This window comes from Canis aureus, chromosome 26, assembly GCF_053574225.1.
Source record: "Canis aureus isolate CA01 chromosome 26, VMU_Caureus_v.1.0, whole genome shotgun sequence".
In the NCBI taxonomy this organism is placed as follows: Eukaryota; Metazoa; Chordata; class Mammalia; order Carnivora; family Canidae; genus Canis; species Canis aureus.
The window spans coordinates 28,918,382-28,944,425 of record NC_135636.1 but is presented as its reverse complement, the minus strand read 5'-3'; the positions used below and the strand labels follow the sequence as shown (position 1 = coordinate 28,944,425).

General features: G+C 44.0%; 1 protein-coding gene, 1 non-coding gene and 1 pseudogene across 2 annotated transcripts in view; 1 reads left to right on the top strand and 2 right to left on the bottom strand.

Annotated features, from left to right (window-relative positions):
• LOC144298224 (uncharacterized) overlaps positions 1-26,044 on the bottom strand; it is a 250,004-nt gene that overhangs the window by 87,438 nt on the left and 136,522 nt on the right. The gene's annotated exons all lie outside the window — the stretch shown is intronic.
• LOC144298939 (U6 spliceosomal RNA) lies at positions 7,610-7,717 on the top strand. The gene has a single exon (XR_013365773.1). It is a non-coding gene; the product is annotated as a U6 spliceosomal RNA (small nuclear RNA).
• On the bottom strand, positions 10,597-10,947 carry LOC144298825 (small ribosomal subunit protein eS21 pseudogene; annotated as a pseudogene).

Sequence of the window (26,044 nt, the reverse complement as noted above, 5' to 3'; positions counted from 1 at the left end):
GACTTACTGTGTGACCTGGAGTGAGTTTTAGCCCCTCTGAGATCTTTGATTTTCTTTCTGTACAATGGGACAGTTCAATCCTAAGGGCCCCGCAGGCCTCTGGCTAAGAGATTCCTGGATTTCATGCACAAAGTTGTTTACCAGGAATGTTGAGGCAGTTTCCTCTCCACTTTCCCGGGATCTCTCAGACCTTTGCCTGAGTGGTGTGGACCCCTTAGGTACAAGGGTCACTTTTTTGGAACCAGGCCAGGCTGGGCCAGGCTGCTCAGCCCTGCTTCCCCCGCAGCTGGCTGGCACCATTGTTCCCCCATAAAGCTGGGCCCAGTTCCAGCTGCTGCTGCCCTCAGGGCAGGGGAGAGGCTCAAAGAACTCAGTTGTGTGGCTTCCCCCCTCCCCCCAGGGCAGGCCTGGGTCACCCAACAGGCTGACTCAGCCCATGGATGGGAACAAAGAACATGAGACATGGTTTAAGGAAAGAATTTGACATTTACTATCCCCCCACCCACCCCACCCCGACCTCCCACCCCTGGAAAAAACTTCGAAGTAATCATCACAGGGAAAATCCTGCTATACTTATTTTACAGTCTAGTAGGATATTAAAAAAAAAAGGGGGGGGGTGAGGGTGAGGGCATTATAATCATTCAGGGCTTTAAGGACCTATATTTAAATGAGTCTACAATGCACATCTGTTTGCCTTTTAATTGGGATGCATGTTACAGCTGAGGAACATGTAAAAAGTACATAGTGTTACACAAAATGATAGTGCATATTACAATGGTGGATCTTAAATTGGATGAAATATGGTCCTGAGGCCCTGTCCTTGGAGCCTGGGTCCAGCCATTTCCATCCTCTCCTCCACTGTCCCACTCTCAGCCCCTCTCTCTTCCACTACCCCGGGGCCTGTCTTTACCCTGTGTCTCCAGGACAATCCTTCAAACTTTCTCAAGATTTTCCTCTGCATTAAAACCCTGAAGGGGGGATCCCTGGGTGGCGCAGTGGTTTAGCGCCTGCCTTTGGCCCAGGGCGCGATCCTGGAGACCCGGAATCGAATCCCACGTCGGGCTCCCGGTGCATGGAGCCTGCTTCTCCCTCTGCCTGTGTGTCTGCCTCTCTCTCTCTCTCTGTGACTATCATAAATAAAAAAAAAAAAAAAAAAAAATTAAAACCCTGAAGGGGGCAGCCCCGGTGGCGCGGCGGTTTAGGGCCGCCTACAGCCTGGGGTGTGATCCTGGGGACCCGGGATCGAGTCCCACGTCAGGCTTCCTGTAGGGGGCGTGCTTCTCCCTCTGCCTGTGTCTGTGTCTCTATGAATAAATAAACAAAATCTTAAAAAAAAAAAAAAAAAAAAAAAAAACCCTGAAGGAATTGTGAGGCGGGGGGTAGCTGTCTCCCACTTCTGATGAAGACAGTGTAGGTTTCAGCACAGTTGAAGAGCACAAAAGAATGAAAAGAAATTTAATTTCATGAGTAATAGCTAACAGTTATCCAACACTGTGCTGCAGGCACTATTCTAGGTGATTCATGGATGTTAATTCATTTAATCCCTACAAGCATTTATCAGGTAGCTGCTAGTGTATCCCCATTTTAAAGATGTGAGAAACGAGGCACAGAAGGTCACTATAACTTGCCCAACATCACATAGCTAGTAAGTGGCAGAGCCCAGAGGTAAAACAGCAAAATTCCTCCTCTGCCCTGGAGGTAACACTGTCATACAGGTGTACACATCCTGCCAGATCTTGTTTTTTTATGGATTTGTGGCTTAAACATATAGGAAAATATTATTTTGCTTTTGATCATATTGTTCTGAGCTATGTCTTTTCTATACAAGTACATAGAAATATCCTAGTTCTTTTTACTTTTTTAAATTATAAAAAAATATTTATTTATTTAAGTAGTCTCTTCACCCATCATGGGGCTTAAATTCACAACCCCGAGATCAAGAGTCAAATGCTCTTCAACTGAACCAGTGGGGGATACCTCCTTTTTTGGGGGGGGCATACCTCCTAACCCCATTTTTTTGCTTTTGTTTTTTATTTTTAAGTAGGCTCCAGCCAATGAGGCTTGAACTCATGACTCTGAGATCAAGACCTGAGCTGACATCAAGGGCCTAGTTGATTGAGCCACCCAGGTGTGCCTCCCTACCCCCTCAGTTCTTTTTAACTACTACCCAGTGTCTATACTGTGTATGCTATGGAAATAACCCCAAGTGCCTCCAAGAGACCAGGCCCCATCCTCCCTCTGGGCTTCACATTTTATTCACATGTATATCTCATTTCAACCTGACAGCCTTTGATCACAAGCATTTTTTCCATTTTAGAGGTGAAAAAGAGGGGAGCCTGGCCAACTCGGTGGAATATGTGACTCTTGATCTCAAAGTTGTGAGTTCAAGCCCCACAATGGGCATAAAGCTTACTTTTAATAAATAAATAGATAGATAAATAGGAAGAGAGTGAGGCCTAGAGAGGGTAAGTATATTATCCAAGTGAATGAAACATGATTTGAGCTAAGAGTGTACACTTTTACCCATTGCACTTCTAAGAGCCTTTCCAAATACATGCACCTCAGTACCCTGTTGGTGAATATTTGGATTGTTTCCTATTTTCCCCCATGACAAGCAATGCTGAAGTCAACATCCCTTAACATGCTTCTTTTTGTCCACATGGAAACATTTCTGAGGGTTGGTTGTGATGGTGAACTTGCTGAGTCAAAGGCCATTACATTTTTTTTTAAGATTTCATTTATTTATTCATGAGAGACAGAGAGAGAAAGAGGCAGAGACACAGGCAGAGGGAGAAGCAGTCTCCATGCAGGGAGCCCGACGTGGGATCCGATCCCGGGACTCCAGGATCATGCCCTGGGCCGAAGGCAGGCGCCAAACCGCTGAGCCACCCAGGGATCCCAGGCCATTACATTTTTAATAATAATACTGCTAAACCTCCCTCAAGAAGGCTTTTCTAATTTACCTTCCCACCAGTTGGAGATTCCATTTGCTCTAAGATGTTCAGGATTTGGGGTCACCACATCTGGGCTTGAATCCCACCTTTGCAGCATGACTTTGGGCAAGTTATGCTGTTGTGTGTATGAGTTTCTTTCTCTCCTCCTCATCTTTCTCCCCCTGTCTCTTTTTGTCATGCAGGGTCCTGTAGTACAAATAGTCTACAATTGAACTGTTCTGGTGTTGATGGGCATCAGGTTGTTTTCAGAAGAAGGTTGCCATGAGGGGTGCCTGGGTGTCTCAGTGGTTGAGTGTCTGCCTTAGCTCAGGTCATGATCCTGGGGTCCTGGGATTGAGTCCCACATTGAGCTCCCTACAGGGAGCCTGCTTCTCCCTCTACCTATTTCTCTTCCTCTCTCTCTGTGTTTCTCATGAATAAATAAATAAAATCTTAAAAAAAAAAAAAGAAGGTTGCCATGAACACTCATGTACATACCTTTTGGTAGACATATTTATGTACTCCTCTTGGACATATAAACCTAGGATGTTGCTGAATCATAAGGGAGATAGAGATTTAGTTTTCATATATATTGCCAAATAGTTTTTTTTTTTTAATTTATTTATTCATGAGAGACACAGAGAGAGAGAGAGGCAGAGGGAGAAGCAGGCTCCATGCAGGGAGCCCAATGCGGGACTCGATCCCGGGTCTCCAGATCAGGCCCTGGGCTGGAGGCAGCACTAAACTGCTGAGCCACCCGGGTTGCCCGCCCAATAGTTTCCAAAGGGATTGTACCAATTTATTTTCCTACTGACAATGTATGAGAGTTCTAGTTGCTCCACATTCTCATCAACATTTGATATTGTCAGCCTTTTACATTTTAGCTATTCTGATGGCACTATGCTCTTGTAATCCTCATATCACCCCGGAGAAGTATATGTGTGTGTGAATACTGTTGGTTAGTGACCGACCTCATCAATATCCTCCTTCCTAGCTACTTCTGGCTTAGGAGGGCACTGTGATATAGTTCTGGCCGATGAGACAGAAGAGAACACCCACTGTGTAAAACTTCTGAGAACACTGGGAACACGTTGGCTTTCTGGAACATGGACATTATGTCATCCATGGAACAACATATTCCATGAGGCCACAACATGAGGAAAAGGCCAACAGAATCACAGAGACACTGGCCATGACGTCATTAAGCCAGTGAAACAAACCAAGTAGCTCCCTGTGTTGAGATTTCCTGTAAGCCAAAGTCCCCTAACCTATTAGTCTGGTTTTCTATTATTGCAACCAAGCTCATTCTTTGGCAGTACTTTAACTATCTCCACTTTGCAAGTGAGGAAAGAGAGGCTCAGACAGTTCAACTGAAACAACAATGCAAGGAGTGCTAGGGAATGGAGAAGGTTCTGAGATGCATGGAGTTGACAGGAAATTAGAGGCCTCTGCTTGTGAGGACCCTAGGGGAAGTAGTACCCTTTCTGAAGGCTCAAGAGAGGAAACAAGGCCGTCATAAAGACCTCCCTGAAGATTAATATATCTCTCTGGACAAATTTTACCAAGTATCCTTCCTCTAAATAAAGTCAACCTCAAATCAAGCCACCTTGATTGATCAATCTGCCATCTCTAAGCTGGAGATCTTTCAGGCCCTTCTAGGTCTACTACCTATGATTCTCTACCTCTTCTCTATAACCCATCTGGTATGTATAATTACATTACATGAGTACACCACATTATTATCCTGTTGATGGACCTTCAGGTTGCTTCTAATATTTCATATTTACAAACAATGATGCCATGAATAGTGTTGTACATGTCTTCTGTGCACACATATGATATTCTCTCAGATATAGATTTGGGAATGGAATTGGTGGGTCAAAGGGCATGCACAGCTTCAACTTTGCAAGTCATTGCTAAGTGGCTCCCCAGAAAGCATATTATGCATATTTGCTTAGGCATATTTGCTTCTCCCCTACTAACAAAGCATGAGAAGTCTTGGTACTCCTCATCGTTGTCAACATTTGGTATTGGTAGACTTATTAATGTTGTGATTGAGTTACAACATACATAAAGTTAAGTAAATAAAATGCACCTGTCCTAAGTGTCCAGCTTCATGCATTTTTACTTTTGTTAAAATCATGTAAACTCTTCCTGGACTATTTCCAGACCACTAGATGGCTCCTTCAGGTCCCTTTTCAGTTAAGACTCCTCAATCCCTCTGCCAAAGTAACTATCCTAATTTCTAGAAACATAAATTAGTTTTGCTTGTTCTTGAACTTCATACAATTGGAATTATACAGCATGTACTCTTTTTTTGCTTAGCTTCTTTCACTCAACTTAGTATCTGAGATTCATCCATGTTTTTTTTTTTTATTTTTATTTTTTTATTCATCCATGTTAAAAAAAAGAGAGAGAGAAATTTACTTTGAGGAACTGGCTCCTATGATTACAGAGAGGGAAGTCTCATAATCTGCCACCTCTAAGCTGGAGACCCAGGAAAGCTGGTGGTGGTAATTTAGTCCAAGGGCAGGAGAAGATCAATGTCCCAGCCCAAACAGTCAGGAAGGGAACAAATCCTACCATCCTCCACCTTTTGTTCTATTCAGGCCCTCAAAGGATTCGATGATGCCCACCTACATGGGGGAGGATGATCTACTTTACTAAATCCACTGATTCAAATGCTAATCTCATCTGGAAATGCACAGATACTCAGAATAATGTTTAATTTGGACACGCTGTGGCTGACACAAGCTGACACAAAATTAAGCATCACAAAGGGTGAGGGTGGGCAGCCCGGGTGGCTCAGCGGTTTAGCTCCATCTTCAGTCCAGGGCGTGATCCTGGAGTCCCAGAATCCAGTCCCAGGTTGGGCTCCCTGCATGGGGCCTGCTTCTCCCTCTGCCTGTGTCTCTGCCTCTCTCTCTCTCTCTCTCTGTGTCTCTCACGAATAAAAAAAATAAAATAAAATAAAAAGGAACTTTGCCTAGAAAGCCATGTATTAAAAAAAAACAAAACAAAGGGTGAGGGTGACAAGGACTCTTTGCCAACTAGAGTAGTGTCAAGAGGGGGATCTGATGTTGGTCCTGTCCCTTCCTTTTCAACTCCTGTGGTGCCTAGTAGAGGCTCTGCATTCAACAGAAGCTCAAGAAACTTGCTAAAGTGACTAATTTCATGGGGACATCTCCCAATAACAATTCAATATCGGGCACCTACATATGTGGGACACCTTTTTATTTACAACTTCATCTTTCTCTCTTGACAACCCTAGGAGTCTGTACCATTTTTCTCTTTCACAAAGGTGGAAACTGAAACCCACAGAGGCCCAACTTGGTCTGTCTTAGATCCTAGAAAAATGAAGTGCTGTGGGTTGAACAGCAGCCCCTCAAAAGATATACCCCTATCCTAATTCCAGAACCTGTGAACTGCAGGTACCATTCAGTTAAGGATCTTAAGATGTGGGCAGCCCCAGTGGCTTAGTGGTTTAGTGCCGCCTTCAGCCCAGGGCATGATCCTTGGAGACCTGGGATCGAGTCCCATGTCGGGCTCCCTGTGTGGAGCCTGCTTCTCCCTCTGCCTGTGTCTCTGCCTCTCTCTCTCTCTCTCTCTGTGTGTGTCTCTCATGAATAAATAAAATCTTAATTTAAAAAAAAAAAAAAAGGATCTCAAGATGTTTATCCAGATGGGTCTTTTTTTTTTTTTTTTTTAAGATTTTATTTATTTATTCATGAGAGAGAGAGAGAGGCAGAGACACAGGGTCCATGCAGGGAGCCTGACATGGGACTCAATCCCAGGTCTCCAGGATCAGGCCCTGGACCGAAGGTGGCGCTAAACCACTGAGCCACAGGGGCTGCCCCTCTAGATGGGTCTTAAATCCTAAATCCGATGATAAACATCCTCCGAAGAGACAAGAAGAGGGAAGAGACAGAGGGAGAACAGGAGGCCATGGGAAGATGGAGACAGGATATGTCCATAAACCAGTGAACTCTCAGAGCTACCAGAAGCTGGAAGAGGCAAGAAAGGATTCTCCCCTCGAGCCTTTGGAGGAAGTGTAACCCTGGTGACTTTGATTTTGGACTCTGGTGCCCATAACTCTGCGAGAAGAATTTCAGTTGCTTTATGCTACTGGCCCACAGTAAGTTGGCACAGCAGCTGTAGGAAAGCAACACATAAGGGTGGTGGAGAAGGCAAAGGAGAATAAAGAGGGTCAGCTGCCCCTGCTGAAGCTCATGGTTCTCCATTGCCTGGCAGCTTTGTGACCCAGTCTCCTCCACTCTGCCTCTAGTTCATCTCACTGCAGCTGCAATGGTCTCCTTTCCTCATCCCTGGAATATGCTGGGCACATTCTCACCTAAGGCCTTGGTGCTTCTTGTTTCCTTTGCCTAAAATATTTGTCTTCCCCTGAACACTCAGTTTCCTGCTCCTCAGACAAGCCTCCCTGACCTCCTCTCTAGAGTGTCTCCCACCTCCCAAGTCACCCTCATCCCTCTAATTTTTCTTCATGGCCCTCACAATCACCTGATGGGACGTTTGTCCACGATACACGTGTTTACGTATATAATACCCCCTCCAACTGACATTAGCTCCTCCAGGACAGGGGCTTTGTTCATTGCTTTATCCCCAGCCTTTAGCATGGTTCCTGGTCCATGGGAGGTATTCAATAGATATTTGAATGACTACTTTCCTTCGACAGCACATAGACTAAATGTGGAACAATACAGAGAAGATCAGCATGGCCCCTGTGGAAGGTTGACATGCAAATTCATGAAGTGCTTCCTTTTTTTTTTTAAATATTTTATTTATTTATTTATTCATGAGAGACACACAGAGAAAGGCAGAGAGATAGACGAGGGAGGAGCAGGCTCCTTGCAGGGAGCTTGTTGTGGGACTCTATCCCCAGACTAGGATCATGCCCTGAGCCAAAGGCAGATGCTCACCCACTAAGCCACCCAGACATCCCAAGTACTTCCTACTTTTTAAGATTTTATTTATTTGAGAGAGTGAGAGAGCAAGATAGTGAGCATGAAGTGCAGAGAGGGGCAGAAGGAGAGGGGGAAGCAGACTCCCTGCTGAGCAAGGAGCCTGACACAGAGCTGGGCTTGATCCCAGGACCCTGGGACAATGACCTGAGCCAAAGGCAGACACTTAACTGACTGAGCCACCCAGGTACCCCAAAGTGTTCCATATTTTTGTGTGCTAACTGGAATTAAAATTAAAATTAAAAGAATAAACTAGATGACTAAAAAAAATATGTGAATGAATGAACAAATTACCTACTAATAGTGATGGGAATTTTTTTTTTTTTTTTTTTTTTAGTGATGGGAATTAGAAGGAGGAGGGCCCAGATATGGAGCTGTCATCCAAGCTGAAGAGGAGACTGTGTGTGGGAAGCTCTTGGCCCTAACAGGGCCCCTGGCCCTCAGCCCAAGTGTGATTATGAACCTCAGAAAAGCCTTTCTCCACATGCCTCCACCTGGCTTGCCTTGTCTTTCCAGCTGGTCACAGTCCCCAAGGGTTCATTTGATTCAAACATCCCTGGGAAGGTTTGAAAGCATCCTTTGTTTCTACATTTTCTCATTTTTTCCAAGCATCAAGTATGGACAAATACACACACCCTCATGCACATATATACACACACTCTAACACATACGCTTGGCCATAACCCACAGTCTCATGGACCCTCATGGCTCAGTCTACCCATATCCAGTACTACTTGTGCACAGCTATGGACACACACTGACCCTCAGTCATTTGCACTCCCCTGTCTCACATACTCACACACAGTTAGAGTCCTGCATGTGCCGTCACACACGAGCAGGCCTCCACCCAAGGTCTCACCTAGGTAAGTGCTCACACCGACACATGGACTCACTCATCAGCTCCTCTGGGCATGTGTGCCTGGACCCTCATGCACATACAGCTTTGAACATGCCTCCAAGTTTCCTCACACACATACAAACAGGCAATAGCCTGCTGTGGTGACTCACACTTGTCATGACGACCTGTCATGATGGCCTATCATGACTTTGCATAATAGCCTAACAACAGCGATATTGACTGAACACTGGCCATGTGCCAGGTACCCTGCCCTTTGAGACCTTGTCTCATTCAATTCTCACAACAATCACATGAAATAGGTGCTATTATTAGTCCTATTTTATAGATGAGGAAACAGACCAGAGCCAAAAGAGTCCAAATGGGATTCTAACCCAGGCATCTGACTCCAGAGTTCCCCTCTCCTTTTCTGGTAGAGTATATTTTTCAAAAATGATTGCATCAACATCCCCTATCCCTCATGCTCGTCTAGAACCTTGTTACTCTTTAATCAAATGGTAGAATCTCTGGACCCTTCTCTTGAACTTGAGTGGGTCTTTGTGACTACTTCAAATAACAGTACGATGAACATGATGCCAGTATGAATCCAAAGCTAGATCATAAAAGGTGATACCAAAAAATGGCCAAGATGTAGAAACACGGGGCAGCCCCGGTGGCGCAGCGTTTTGGCACTGCCTGCGGCCTGGGGTGTGATCCTGGAGACCCGGAATCGAGTCCCGCATCGGGCTCCCTGCATGGAGCCTGCTTCTCCCTCTGCCTCTCTCTATCTCTCCGTCTCTGTGAATAAATAAATAAAATCTTAAAAAAAAAAAGATGTAGAAACACCTGAGTGTCCACTGATGGATGAATGGATAAAGAAAAAATATGCCACTTTTCCCCACACAATGGAATATTATTCAGCCATAAAAGAGGGAAATCCTGGGGTGCCTGGGTGGCTCAGTAGGTTAGGTATCCAACTCTTGGTTTTGGCTCAGGTTATGATCTCAGGATTATGAGATCGAGCCCACCATCAGCCCAAGCCCAGCACGGAGCCTGCTTGGGATTCTCTCTCTCTCCCTCTCCCTCTGCCCTTCCTTCTGCTTGCACACACTCTCTCTTTCTAAAATAAATAAATCTTAAAAAAAAAAAAGGAAATCCTGCCATTTGGGATAAGATTGATGGACTTGAGGGTGTTATAAGTGAAATAAATCAGAGAGATAAAGGCAAACACTGCATGTCTTACTTGTATGTGGGGTCTCAAAAAGCCAAACTCATAGAAACAGAGTAGAATGGTGGTTGCCAGGGGCTGGGAGGTGGGGAAATGGGGAGATGCTGGTCAGGGGGCATAAACCTCCAGTTAGAAGATAAATAAATTCTAATGTACAAGGTGGTGACTATAGTTTACAAGACTGTATTGCATACTTGAAAATTGCTAAGAGAGTAGATCTTTTTTTTTAATTTTTATTTATGATAGTCAGAGAGAGAGAGGCAGAGACACAGGCAGAGGGAGAAGCAGGCTCCATGCACTGGGAGCCCGACGTGGGATTTGATCCCGGGACTCCAGGATCGTGCCCTGGGCCAAAGGCAGGCGCCAAACCGCTGCGCCACCCAGGGATCCCCTAAGAGAGTAGATCTTAAAGGTTCTCATCACCACTATTACCACCACAACAAAAGAATTACTGATAATCATGTGAGGCGAATAAGTATATAGTTAATTAATCTTATTGTGTTCATCTTTTCATAATACGTATGTTTGTCAAATCATCAAATTGTATACTTTAAAGTTATACAATGTTCTATGTCCTTTATATCTCCATAAAGCTAGGGAAAAACTTTTTTTGCGGGGGGAGGGTTTTACTGTTTATTTATGACAAATGTCCTCCATCCGTGGTCTTCTCCCGTCAGAAGTTCTTTGAAATGATGCCGTCGGCCTTGGCCAGCCAGAGGATGGAGTCATCAGACTCGCCCATCCTGCGAATGGCCCCGCAGATAGCGTAGGTCTTAAACTGCCCGTTGAACCTGCCAGTCACCTTGTCAAGCTCGGCCACGTTCATCTGGATGGACGCGTGGTCCTTGGTGCCGATGATGCGGTTGCTGGCGGAGCATTTCCGCGGCACGTACAGGTCCACGAACTTGCCGGCGTCGTTCTGCATGTCGAGGGCGCACCTGCTGCTGCCACCACGAGCTAGAGCGCAGAAAGTTAGGGAAAAAAATTTTTATGTTTTTATGTTTTTATTTTTTTAAAGATTTATTTATTCATTCATTCATGATAGACACGGAGAGAGAGAGAGGCAAAGACACAGGAGGAGGGAGAAGCAGGCTCCATGCCAGGAGCCCAGTGCGGGACTCGATCCAGGGACTCCAGGATCACGCCCTGGGCCAAAGGCAGGCGCTAAACCGCTGAGCCACCCAGGGATCCCCAGGAAAAAAAATTTTTAAAGAAAAAAAGGATTACACAAATTCTGCCTGGCTCTCTCTTGGGACTCTCATCCTTGGAACCCAGCTACCATGCTAGGAGGAAGTCCAGGCTACATGAAGAGGCCATGTGCAGGTGTCCCGCAACAGCCTACTGAGGTCCCAGCTGACAGCCAGCATCACCTGGCAGTCCTGTGCATGAGGAAGCCTTCAAGATGACATCAGTCCAGTCACTATCTAACTGCAACCACACAAGAGACCCAGAGTAAGAACTGCCCAGCTGAGCTCAATCAACCCCCAAACTGAAAGGTAATAATAATAATTATTATTGTTTTATGCCACTAAACATGGGTGATTTGTTACATAGTGATAGCTAACTGGATGCCAGGACAGATTACCAACAGTTAGCCTCAGACCACCATGGGGAAGTGGTGCCAAGCTCTTTGTCCTCCTTTTAGACTGTCCTCTTCTACCCCCAGGATCCAGGATCTCAGAGCACAATCCTCATGCCACATGACCACTGGTATATCCAACTCCCTATCTGGGTGTGAGCTGTTCCACCCCCAGGCACTTGTCCACTGCTGACTCTGTGATGCTTAAGGCAAGTGCTCATCACTTTATTTATTTGAGAGATAGTAAAAGAAAGAGAGAGAGAACACAAGACAGAGGAGAGGCAGAGAGAGAGAGGGAGAAGCAGACACCTTGCTGAGCGGGAAGCCCAATGTGGGGCTGGATCCCAGAACCCCAGGATCATAACCTGAGCCAAAAGGCAGCCACTTAACTGGGTCACCCAGGTGCCCCCCTGTTTACTCTTTAGTCAAATGTGTAACAATTCCAGCCCTGCCCACCTCACAAGGAGGCTGCAAGGATCCATCCTGGAAGCTTGAGTTTAAGGGGTTATTATTATTTTTTTAAATAGATTTTATTAAGTAATCTCCACATCCAGCGTGAGGCTCAAACAACCCGAGATCAAGAGTCATATGCTGGGCAGCCCTGGTGGCGCAGCGGTTTAGCGCCGCCTGCAGCCCAGGGCGTGATCCTGGAGACCCTGGATCGAGTCCCACGTCAGGCTCTCTGTATGATGCCTGCTTCTCCCTCTGTCTGTGTCTCTGCCTCTCTCTCTCTGTATCTGTGAATAAATAAATAAAATCTTAAAAAAAAAAAAAAAAAGAGTCATATGCTCCACAGACTGAGCCAACTAGGAGCCCCACAGGGATTAGTGTTAATGCTTGCATTTTAGGATCCCAGTGGCAACTAGAAGATAGGTAAATATAACCAACACAGGAAGTCCTGCAATGTGGAGACATCTAGCATAGAGGCAAACAACTCAGTGGCTGCAATGCAAATAAGAATGGCAACAAATGGGACGCCTGGGTGGCTCAGCGGTTAAGCACCTGCCTTTGGCCCAGGGTGTGGTCCTGGAGTCCCAGAATCGCGCCCACATTGGGCTCCCTGCATGGAGCCTGCATCTCCCTCTGCCTGTGTCTCTGCCTCTCACTCTCTGTGTCTTTCATGAATAAATAAATAAAATCTTAAAAAAAAAAAAGGAAGAATGGCAACCAATGATCATTGGGATGATCCTGGACTGTTGAGAAAACTAAGCCAGAGATCAAACTGCCAGAACAACTTAAGTGGGCCAAGGGCCAGGATGTATGTTGGCCTGGAGAACTTACACACCATCTAGAGAGAGCAGCTAACATCTGACTTGCCCACCCATTGTTTTTTTTTTTTTTTTTCCACCCATTGTTATATGACAACATACACTCAATTCCCAGATCTGATCTTTTTTTTTTTAAAGATTTATTTATTTATTTATTTATTTATTTATTTATTTATTTATTTATGATAGACACAGAGAGAGAGGCAGAGACAGGAGGAGGGAGAAGCAGGCTCCATGCTGGGAGCCCGACGTGGAACTCGGGCACCCAGGGATCCCCCCCATCATTTTTTCAAGAGAACTTAGAAATATGGATTTCTGTCGGAACTCTTCAAATTTTAAAAAATGGGCAATTAATTCATACTTCATACCTTCTTTTGGGGGGCAACTGATACAAAGTATCAGAAAACATCATCTACTGGGCAAACATCCCAAGGACTACCTTCCAGTCCAAAAATATTGACCAGGTGGCTCTCCTGGGCCAGTCCTGAAGCCAGAGGCTGGGATGCAGATTTGCCCAAGACCTGGTGGCTGCTCTGGAGGAGTCTTGGCCTTCTAGGCATTTAATCCTCTGTGAAGAATTTAGAGGCACAATATTTATAAAGCTGTTTGCCCAAACCAAAACAATATAGTATGGTCTATGAGGGCACACTACCAGAAAGTTCTTCTTGGGCAGGAAGCACTAGGATACTTAGATAGATTTTGAAGGCAATGGGGAGAGTGATACTATATGGTTGCCCCTGTCAGGGTCCCCTTCAGTGTCAGGAGGGGAAAGAAGAAGGATATCTATGCGTGGGAAGCAGAAGTGATCACAACCAAAGCAGCAGAACCCTGGTACCATGAGTCTACACTTTGGAGCTAGATGGAACTGAGTTCAAAATAAATAAAAAAAATTAAAAAAAAAAAAAAAAAAAAAACGAAAAAAAGGGATCCCTAGGTGGTGCAGTGGTTAGCGCCTGCTAAATAAAAAAAAATTAAAAAAAAAAAAACGGAACTGAGTTCAGATCCTGACTCTGCAGCTTATCAGCTGGGTTTTCCTGACCTTCGTTTCCTTATCTACAAAATGTAGTTAATGATTTTTTTATCCCATAGGATTATTGAGGGGGTTAAACAGGATAATCTACATGGAGGTTTTTTTTTTTAAGATTTATTTATTTATGATAGACATAGAGAGAGAGAGAGGCAGAGACACAGGAGGAGGGAGAAGCAGGCTCCATGCCGGGAGCCTGACGTGGGACTCGATCCTGGGACTCCAGGATCACACCCTGGGCCAAAGGCAGGTGCTAAACCACTGGGCCACCCAGGGATCCCCTACATGGAGGGTTTGAAAGAGTTCCTGATGTTAGCTATTTTCCCTCACTTTTTTTTTTTTTTTTTTTTTAAACTCTGCCATGACTACTTTCAAATGTTTCCATGCTGGAGCAGGTCTCTTTCTGCTTTCTCTGCCTGGTTCTTTCTAGACCCAGATAGGTGCCTCTTTCTCTGAGAAACCTCCATAGTCTCCAGGCTGATACATCATTCCCTCCCTCCCTTCTGGATGCTTTGCTTAGATGTGCCTTGGTGTCCATGGTCTAAGTGGTGGTTCTTGGTGAGTCTTTCTCCCCCAGAGGTAGGAAGTTCCTGGAGGGCAGGAGCCAGCTCTGAGTCATCCATGTTCCCTAGTAGTCTGCTCTCCAGTGGGTGGCCAGCAATGTTTGTGGAATAAAGGGAGGGGAAGAAGAAGGGAGGGGTGTTACAAACAGCTCACAGAGCGTTGGTTGAACCTTGGGCTTCAGGGCTGTGACAGTTAAAGCATAGGTCAAGGGCCAATCTTTGTCGAACACCTAAGTGGGAGTAAGTGTGTACTGAATATATGAATGAATGTGTGTGCATGTGTATGAGTGAGTGAGAATATAAGTGTATTTGTGTGTGATGGCCAGGAAAATGTGTATGTGTGAATGAGCATGTGTATGAGGGTTTATATAACTGCCTTTATTTTATTTTTAATTTTTTTAAAAGATTTTATTTATTGGGACACCTGGGTGGTTCAGCGGTTGAGTGTCTGCCTTCAGCCCAGGGCATGATCCTGGAGCCCCAGGATCGGGTCCCACGTTGGGCTCCTTGCATGGAGCCTGCTTCTCCTCCCTCTGCCTGTGTTTCTGCCCCTCTCTCTGTGTCTCTCATAAATAAATAAATAAATAAATAAATAAAAATTTTTTTCCCCCCACTAATATGGAGCTCCACAGGAAAGGGGTCTTTGTGTCATTCCCCCTTGTGTCTTCTTCACATACAGCATCTGGTACTTCCCAGTGTGTGGTGGGGTATTGGGAAGAGCATGATAGGAAAACAGAATAGCACAATGCTTATCAAGAGGGGTCCAAGAGTCAGATGTTATCAGTGCTTCCTAACTTTGGGCCAGTTGACCACTATAAACCTCTGTTTTTTTCATCTGTAAAATAGGTATAATCGCAGCATCTAACCTATAGGGTGGAGCATAGAAAGTACTTAGTAAATATCAGATAGTATTATTATAGTGAATGTCACTATCCACTGCCAGAGCAGATGCTTCCATGGGCTAAAAACTCTCTCTCTTTTAAAGATTTTATTTATTTATTCATGAGAGACACACACACACACAGAGAGAGAGAGAGAGAGAGAGAGAGAGGCAGAGACATAGGCAGAGGGAGAAGCAGGCTCCATGCAGGGAGCCCGATGTGGGACTCGATCCTAGGATTCCAGGATTCCAGGATCACGCCCTGAGCCGAAGGCAGAGGCTCAACCGCTGAGCCACCCAGGCGTCCCTAAAGACTCTCAAAACAAGTCAACAGACTACTAACCTTATCCATCAAAATTCTCTCTTAGTTTCTCCTACAAGAAGGAGCAATAAACTATTTTGTCTCCTTAAGGCAGCTGGGAGGTTTATGCCATCACAGGACTTTGGTAGGCAAAAGCGAAACCTAGGAGCAGGGTGCCCTCTCCTGGAAGTATGGGGTAAAGGTTGGCTCCCTACATTAGTCACTGACCTCTTAGGTGGCAGATGCTGTCAGGATTGCCAGCAAACAGAGCCCACAGAGGGGCAGCCAAGGGGGAGGGAACTTTTACAGCTGCCTAGCATAACCTCCCTCTCTGCACCTCCCCGCCTCACCGCTGCTCATCCGCTGCTGGACTCCTTCCTCAGATCTCACTTTAGGACGGCCAGACTGGGCCAGGCACTCCTGTTACAAGTTCTCAGAGCAAACTGTATTCATTTTGCATTCTTCTGTGTGATTATTTATTTATTTTTAAAAAAGATTTTATTTATTCATGAGAGTCACAGAGAGAGAGAGAGGCAGAGACACAGGCATCGGGAGAAGCAGGCTCCATGCAGGGAGCCCGACGTGGGACTCGATCCCAGGTTTCCAGGATCACGCCCTGGGTCAAAGGCGGTGCTAAACCTCTGCGCCACCGGGGCTGCCCATAAATAAAATCTAAAATTTTTTTTTTAAGTTCAATTTAATTAACATATACCTTATTATTAGTTTTAGAGGTAGAATCCAGTGAGTCTTCAGTTGCTTACCTTACCCAGTCCTCATTATTTTGAGTGCCCTCCTTAATGCCCATCACCCAGTTGCCCCACCCCCTACCCACCTTCCCTCCAGCAACCCTCAGTTTGTTTCTCATAGTTAAGAGTCCCTTATGGTTTGCCTCCCCGTTTCTCATTTTATTTTTCCTTCCCTTCCCCTATGTGCATCTGTTTTGTTTCTTAAATTCCACATATGAGTGAAATCATATGGTATTTGTCTTTCTCTGATTGACTTAGCTTAGAGTAATGTGCTCAAGTTCCATCCACATCATTGTAAATGGCAAGATTTCATTCTTTTTAACTGCTGGTTGTTTTCTTGACTCAAGAAAACATCCAGCCCCCTCATGGGAGGGCTCCAGTTTCAGCCGGGGACGTTAGAGACCTGGATTTGCAGAGTTCCTGATCCCCACTCCAAGGATAGCCAGGTCTGTGGGCTGAAGCCAGGACACACCACAAAGTGGGTTCCTGAGCCTACATCTGAGAGCGTTAATTCATTCCACAAATATTGGGTGCCTTCTGTGTGCTGGACACTGAATGGACATTGGGAATATGGCAGTGGGCAAAACCAGACACATTCCTGACTCTTGGAAGTAGTGGGACAGTCAGACACATAATCAGACAATTTTGACATAATGATATGTAGCTGTGCACACCCCCATTTGAGTCTGAGGGTTCCCGAAAGTGTGTCTGTGGGTGGGTGCAGCTGGCTCCTGGAACTCTCATAGGCCCTCTCACCACTTGTGATGTAGTGGTCTACGATGAGAGGACTGAGGGGGTTTGGGTGAGTTCTGTTCCAAGCTCTCCGAGAAATCCCACACCTCTGTACCCAACCTGTGTGGATCCCGGCACTGACATCAAGGCCCACCCAAGGGACACTTACAAACATGAGGGGGCCTGGAAGGAGGGTCATGGAAGGACTTGAGGAGGTGGGGAGACACCCTGATAGGGTGGAACAGTGGGAAAGGTCTCCCTAGAACTGCATGAGTCCACCTCACCCCCATAGTCAGGATCCTCAGGATCTGGATCCCAATCCCCCATCTGGCAGCCTCCCAATGAATTCTGAGTCTATGTGCTGGTCCCCGGGACTTGGGCAATCCAGAGGGCCCTTTGGCCAATGGGAGGGCTCCTTCCCTCTCCACCCCTCTCCACTGTCCAGGCTGGAGGCTTAAGTGTCTGCAAAAGCAAACACCCAAAGGGCAGGTTCAAAGGGCAGACAGTGTGGCAGGCTACAGGGCCCAGCCTGTCTCTGCTTATTACTTAGGTTGCCCCACAGCCTCCCCGGAGCCCTAGGTTGGTGTCTGGGCTGGGAAAAGGCCAGTCTGACAATTTTTTGTCCACTGTGGCACTGAGCATGAATGGGGGACCCTCCAGGAAGCGCTGTTCATTGCTTGTGTATTCAGCCTGATTTTTTTTTTAAGATTTTATTTACTTATTCACAAGAGACACAGAGAGAGAGAGAGAGAGAGAGGCAGAGACACGGGCAGAGGGAGAAGCAGGCTCCATGCAGGGATCCCAATGCGGGACTCGATCCCGAGACTCCAGGATCACACCCTGGACCGAAGGCAGGCACCCAACTGCTGAGCCACCCAGGCATCCCTCTTTTTTTGAAAAAAAATTTTTAAATATATTTATTTATTGATGAGAGACACACAGAGAGAGGCAGAGACACAGGCAGAGGGAGAAGCAGGCTCCCTGTGGAGAGCTGGATGTAGGACTTGATCCCTGGACTCCGGGATCATGACTTGAGCCAAAGGCAGATGCTCAACCACTGAGTCACCCAGGTGCCCCATCTTTTCCCTTTTTTTTTTTTTTTTTTAAATTTATTTATGATTGTCACAGAGAGAGAGAGAGAGGCAGAGACACAGGCAGAGGGAGAAGCAGGCTCCATGCACTGGGAGCCCGACGTGGGATTCGATCCCGGGTCTCCAGGATCGCGCCCTGGGCCAAAGGCAGGCGCTAAACCGCTGCGCCACCCAGGGATCCCCCATCTTTTCCCTTTTAAACACATAATGACATACCAGACACACTGTTGTGCACGGGTGCTTTCTTTCTTCTTCACTTAACATTTTTTTTTTAATTTTTATTTATTTATGATAGTCACAGAGAGAGAGAGAGAGAGGCAGAGACATAGGCTGAGGGAGAAGCAGGCTCCATGCACCGGGAGCCCGATGTGGGATTCGATCCCGGGTCTCCAGGATCACGCCCTGGGCCAAAGGCAGGCGCCAAACCGCTGCGCCACCCAGGGATCCCTTCACTTAACATTTTATCTTGAAGATCGAACGTTCAATATCAATAGATAAACATATTCCTTTTTTTTTTAAATAAAGATTTTATTTATTTATTCATGAGATACACACACAGAGAGAGGCAGAGACACAAGCAGAGGAAGAAGCAGGCTCCATGCAGGGATCCCGATGCGGGACTCGATCCCAGGATGCTGGGATCAGGTCCTGAGCCAAAGGCAGATGTTCAACCGCTGAGCCACCCAGGTGCCCCAATAAATAAAATCTTTATTTTTATTTTTTAATTTTTTTAATTTTTAAATTTTTTTATTTAATTATTTATTTTTTTAAATTTTTTAATTTTTATAAATAAAATCTTTAAAAGAAAATCCACATACAGTTTAATGCAATTCCTACCAGCATGCCCGCAATAATTTTTTAGATGTAGACAGGATCATTCTAAAGTTTATGTGGAGGGCAGCCCAGGTGGCTCAGTGGTTTAGCGCCGCCTTCAGCCCAGGGCCTGATCCTGGAGACCCGGGATCGAGTCCCAAGTTGGGCTCCCTGCACGGAGCCTGCTTCTCCCTCTGCCTCTCTCTCTCTCTCTCTCTCTCTCTCTGTGTGTCTCTCATGAATAAATAAATAAAATCTTTAAAAAAAAATAAAGTTTATGTGGAAAGACAAAGTAACTAGAATAACTAAAATAGTTTTTCAAACTCGGATAAATTAATTTACCTGATCTCAAAACTAATTGTATAGCTACAGAAATCAAGGCTGTAGTACTGGCAGAGGGACAGGCACATGGATCAGTGGAATAGAAGAGGGAATTCAGGGCAAATTGAACTTAAATTAAAAAAATATTTTTAAAGATTTTATTTATTTATTCATGAGACACACACACACACACACACACAGAGAGAGAGAGAGAGAGAGAGAGAGAGAGTCAGAGATACAGGCAGAGAGAGAAGCAGGCTCCATGCAGGGAGCCCGATGTGGGACTCGATCCTGGGTCCCCAGGATCACACCCTGGGTTGAAGGAGATGCTCAGCCGCTGAGCCACCCAGTCGTCCCTAAATAAAATATTTTTAATTTTTTTTTAAAATTTATTTATGATAGTCACAGAGAGAGAGAGAGAGAGAGAGAGGCAGAGACATAGGCAGAGGGAGAAGCAGGCTCCATGCACCGGGAGCCTGATGTGGGATTCGATCCTGGGTCTCCAGGATCGCGCCCTGGGCCAAAGGCAGGTGCCAAACCGCTGCGCCACCCAGGGATCCCTTTAAATAAAATATTTTTAAAAAAGAAAAAGAAGAAAGGGAACTCAGAAATAGATGGAAATAAATGTGCCCAGCTGATTTTTGATAAAGGTGCAAAACCAGTTCAGCTGAGGAAACATAGCCTGCTTAACCAATGGTGCTGAAACAACTGGAATGTCCATTGCACACTCAGGAGCAAAAAAAGACACCCAAAAACCAAACCAAACCAAAAACAAAAACAAACTGCACACCATCTACCAAAATTAACTCGAATAGATCATGGACTTAAATGTAAAACCTAAAACTACAAATGTTTTAGAAAACATCATGGGAGAGAATCTTTGAGCTCTAGGGCTTACACAGAGTTCTTAGACCTAACACCAAGAAGCATGATCCATAAAAGGAAACACTGATAAACTGGACTGCATCAAAATTGAAAACTTTTGCTTTGTGAAAGACCCTGTTAAGAGGATAAAAAGACAAACTACAGACTAAAATAATATATTTGTAAACCATATATATGACACAGGGCTACTGTCTAGAATATACGAAAAACTCTCAAAACTAAACAATAACTACACCACCACCAAATAACTCCAGTATTCCTCTCCCAAATAATCCAGTTAGAAAATAGGCAAAAACGAGAAAGATATATTTCACCAGGAGGATATACAAATGGCAAATATACATATGAGAAAATGTTCAACATCATTTGCTGCTAGGGAAATACAAGTTAAAACCACAATGAGGGGCACCTGGGTGGTTCAGTGGTTGAGCATTTGCCTTTGGCTCAGGTCATGATCCCGGGATCCTGGGAATGAGTCCCGCTTTGGGCTCCCCATAGGAAGCCTGCTTCTCCCTCTGCCTGTGTCTCTGCCTCTCTCTCTGTGTCTCTCATGAATAAATAAATATTTTTTAGAAAACCCAATGAAATATTATTATACACCTATCAGAGTGGTTAAAATAAAAAATAGTGACAACACCAAATGCTCACAAGGATACAGAGAAACTGGATGACTCCTATTTTGCCGGTGGGCACATAGCACAACTGTACAGCCCCTCTGGAGAATAGTTTGGCAGTTTATTCTTATAAAACTAAACATGCAATTACCACACAGCCCAGCAATTTCACTTTTTAAAAAAGAGATTTTAAGTATTCCCCATACCCAATGTGGGGCTTGAACTTACAATCCTAAAATGAAGAGTTTTATGCTCTACTGACTGAGCCAGCCAGGTGGTCCCCAGCAATTCTATTTCTGAGCATTCATCCTTGAAAAATTAAAACTTACATTCACATAACAACCTGTACATGGATATTCATAGCAACTGTATTTATTTATTCATTCATTCATTCATTCCAGTCAAAAACTGGAAACAACCCAGATGTCTTTCAATGGACGACTAGTTAAACCAATTAGTGCATCCACAGCAAGGAATACTACTCAGCAATAAAAAGGAATGAAATTTTTTTTTTTTTTTTTTTTTTTGGGAATGAACTTTTGATAAATGGACCAAACTGGATGAATTTCCAAAGAATTATGCTGAGTGGGAAAAGCCATCCAAATAGGTGATATAGTGTAGGGTTCCATTTATATAGCATTCTTGAAATGACAAAATTATAGAAATGGACTATTGATTAGTGACAGGGGAATAGAAGGAGAGAAGTGGGTGTGGCTATAAAAGGTCAACATGAGGGATTCTTGCGGTAATGGAAATGTTCTGTATCTTGACTGTATCAACATCAATATCCTCGTTCTGATATTCTGCATAGTTTTGCACGATATCACCACTGGGGGAAACAGGGTAAAAGGACCATGGGATCTCTCTGTATTATTTCTTACAACTGCATGTGAATATTCAATTACCTCAAAATAAAAAGTTTATTTAAAAAAGGATAATGTGGGATACCTGGGTGGCTCAGTGGTTGAGCATCTGTCTTTGGCACAGGTCATGATCCCGGGGTCCTGGGATGAAGTCCCACATCGGACTCCCCGCAGGGAGCCTGCTTCTCCCTCTGCCTGTGTCTCTGCTTCTGTGTGTCTCTCATGAATAAAAAAAATAAAATCTTAAAAAAAAAAAGGATAAAGCTTATGGTTGGAGAATGTATGGCCAAGTTTTTTCACCCAGTAAATTAGAAAATATTTGAAATATTATAATTGTATCCCAATTTTGGAGAATATCAAGAACAGGAATCAAATTTCTGGAGGGTAATTTGACAAGTTGGATCAAGACTTTGGCAAATATTGGGGTGCCTGGGTGGCTCAGTGAGTCAAGCCACTGACTCTTGGTTTCAGCTCAGGTCATGATCTCAGTATCATGAAATGGGTCTGGGCTCTGCACTCAGTGGGGAGTCAGCTTGAGATTCTCTCTCTCCCTCTTCCCTTCACTCTCACATTCTCCCTCTCTCTCTCTCTCTCTCTCAAATAAATAAATAAATAAATAAATAAATAAATAAATAAATGTTTTTTTAAAGGATGTTGACAAATATTGATATTCCTTAAGCAAGCTATTCTATTTCTGTGTATTTATCTGAAGCCATAACATATCAAAGGTGGGACACATTAATGTCTTACTTGTAACAGGGAAACTGAAACAATAGACGCCTCCGATACATAAATTGTGATACACCCATAGGCTGGAATTTCTGTAATAAGAGATACTGCATAATATAGGAGTTAAGAACAAATTCTGGAGTATGACCACCTGGCTTGAAATTCCAGTTTCTTTACATATTAACTGTGTGACTATGGCAAAGTTACTTAACCTCTCTGTGCCAGTTTCTTCATTTGTTATATAAGGAAAACCTACTTAATATTATTATTATGGGCAGCCTGGATGGTTCAGCGGTTTGGCGCCACCTTCAGCCCAGGGTGTGATTCTGGAGACCCAGGATCAAGTCCCACATCGGGCTCCCTGCATGGAGCCTGCTTCTCCCTCTGCCTGTGTCTCTGCCTGTGTCTCTGCCTCTCTCTGTGTCTCTCATGAATAAATAAATAAAATCTTTAAAAAAAATATTATTATTATGATTAAATGAGCTATTATTTACAAAGGCCTTTTAATACAACCAGGCATAAATGAGAGCATTATGAAGCTAGCTCATGTGATAATTTTAGGTATAAAAAAATAAGATAGTTTATACAATATGATCTTAGATATATGTAATGAAAAGAGACTAGGAAGAAATTTATCACAATGGTAATAGTCATAATCTCTGAATAGTCATCTCTCTGAATTAGTTTGTTTCTTTTTTATATTTTTCTATATTTTTTACATTTCACATAATGTATCTGTTTAATAGGAAAAGTTATTAATTTTCCAAAATGAGAAAATGGACTCAAAAGTGCTTTGTAACCTGTAAAGTGCTGTATCCATGTGAAGGTAAAGTTCTTTTCTTTTTTTTTTTTTTTTTTTGTAAAGTGCTTTTCGATTAGCACTAACCCTCTAAGGTGATATTATTCTTTAAAAAAATTTTTTTTTAAATTTATTTATGATAGTCACAGAGAGAGAGAGAGAGACAGAGACATAGGCAGAGGGAGAAGCAGGCTCCATGCACTGGGAGCCCGACGTGGGATTCGATCCCGGGTCTCCAGGATCGTGCCCTGGGCCAAAGGCAGGCGCCAAACTGCTGCGCCACCCACGGATCCCAAGGTGATATTATTCTTATTCCCATTTTACAGGAGAGGAAAACAAGGCTCAGAAAGGTGATGTGCGGGGATTCCTGGGTGGCTCAGTGGTTGAGCGCCTGCCTTTGGCCCAGAGTGTGATCCTGGAGTAGAGTCCTGGGATTGAGTCCCACATTGGGCTCCCTGCATGGAGCCTGCTTCTCTCTTTCCCTGTCTCTGTCTCTCTTCTCTCATGAATGAATAAATAAAATCTTAAAAAAAAAAAAGAAAAAAAGAAAGGTGATGTGCCTCCCCAAAGTTCACAGCAGGAGTGTCGACAAGGTAGTTTGAGACTTGACAGGCAATGGGCCAGGTGGAAGTTATCTCCACCAGAGAAGTATGACAGTAAAAGGGGAATGGCAATCAATTTTGAAGAAACAAACTGGAAAATAAAGTATCTCACAGTATATGGCACAGAATCAATAGACTGTGGTAAACTTTCAGTGGAATTTTTTTTTTTAAGATTTTATTTACTTATTCATGAGAGACACAGAGAGCAACAGAGACACAGGTAGAGGGAGAAACAGGCCCCATGCAACAGGGCCAAAGTGGGACTTGATCCCTGGTCTCCAGGATCATGCCCTGGGCTGAAGGCGGTGCTAAACCACTGAGCCACCCAGGCTGCCCATCAGTGGGATGTTCTTGCTAGGTTTGTCCAGGAACCTTTTGCTCCAATAGTAAAGAAATGTACATTTCAACAATGTATCATTTTCACCTACTACATCAGCAAAAAACAAAACAAAGAAAAACACACAAAAAACCCCACAACAAAAACAAGGATAATATGCATGCTGGTAAACATGCAGTAACATGAACTCAGACACTACAGATGATTTTCAGAAAATATGGCAATAAAATCAGGAGGAGCCTTTAAAATGCTTACGTCCTTTGATCTAGTTACTTTACTCTAAATTCTAGGATTTTTTTCCCTCAAGGGAATGATCCAAAATATATAGGGAATTCAGCATTAATAAGTAACTCATGGCAGTCCTAATAATGAAAAGATGGGGAAAAAAAACCCAGGGATCCCTGGGTGGCGCAGCGGTTTGGCGCCTGCCTTTGGCCCAGGGTGTGATCCTGAAGGCCCAGGATCGAATCCCACGTCGGGCTCCCTGCATGGAGCCTGCTTCTCCCTCTGCCTGTGTCTCTGCCTCTCTCTCTGTGTGACTATTATAAATAAATAAAAATTAAAAAAATAAAATCTTTAAAAAAAAAAAAAAAAAAAAAAAAAAACCCAAAACCCTGTGTGATACATCCACTCCATATGAAATTTATTTTTTTTTAAATATTTTATTTATTTATTCACAAGATACACAGAGAGAGAGGCAGAGACATAGGTAGAGGGAGGAGAAGCAGGATCCATGCAGGGAGCCTGATGTGGACTTGATCCTGGGACTCTGGGATCATGCCCTGAGCTGAAGGCAGACGCTCAACCACTGAGCCATCCAGGCATCCCCCATGTGAACTTTATTATTATTTTTTTTATTTTTATTTTTTCCATGTGAACTTAAAAAAAAATAACCTCATACATACTCTTTTATTTTGCTGGGGGATAGATTACATGGATGTATGTATTTGTCAAGATTCATTTGTATAATACTTAAGTTCTGTGTATATCACTGTTTACAAATTATATACTCTTGAATAAGAACACGGTGGTGGGGGACTTCCTCTACCAGATATCAAGATTTACTATGAAGTTTTAGGGGCTTCTGGCTGGCTTAGTTGGTAGTCCATGCAACCCTTGATCTTAGGGTCATGAGGTCAAGCCCCACATTGGGCAAGGAGCCAGCTTAATAAAAAAGATTTACTATAAAGCTTTAGTCATTTAAACAGGGTAGAGAAAAAAAAAATAAACAGGGTAGAGTTGGCATAGTTCAATGCATCAAAATAGAGAGTGCAGAAATAACCATGTATTTATGGACACTTAATCTATGATGAAGATGACACTATACATCCTTGGGGGAAGGATGCACTATTCTTTTTTTTTTTTTTAAGATTTTATTTACTTATTCATGAGAGACAGAGAGAGAAGCAGAGACATAGGCAGAGGGAGAAGCAGGCTCCTCACAAAGAGCCCAATGCTCCTTGTGAGACCCCGGGATCACGCCTTGCGCCAAAGACAGATGCACTGGGACAACTGCTTACCCATGTGGGAAAAAAGTTTTTTTTTTTTTTTTTTAAGATTTATTTATTTACTTATGATAGACGGAGAGAGAGAGAAAGGCAGAGACACAGGCAGAGGGAGAAGCAGGCTCCATGCCGGGAGCCTGACATGGGACACGATCCTAGGACTCCAGGATTGCGCCCTGGGCCAAAGGCAGGCACCAAACCGCTGAGCCACCCAGGGATCCCCCTCATGTGGGAAAAAAGTGAAAGAGAATTCCTATCTCATACCAACCACATACATAACTGAATCATAAAACTTTGGGAAAACAATCCAGAAGAAATTCTTTATGACCTTGGGATATATAGACTTCTTAAAACAAGACAAAAACTCCCACTAACTCTAAAGGAAAAGATAAATTTGACTACATTAAAACTAAG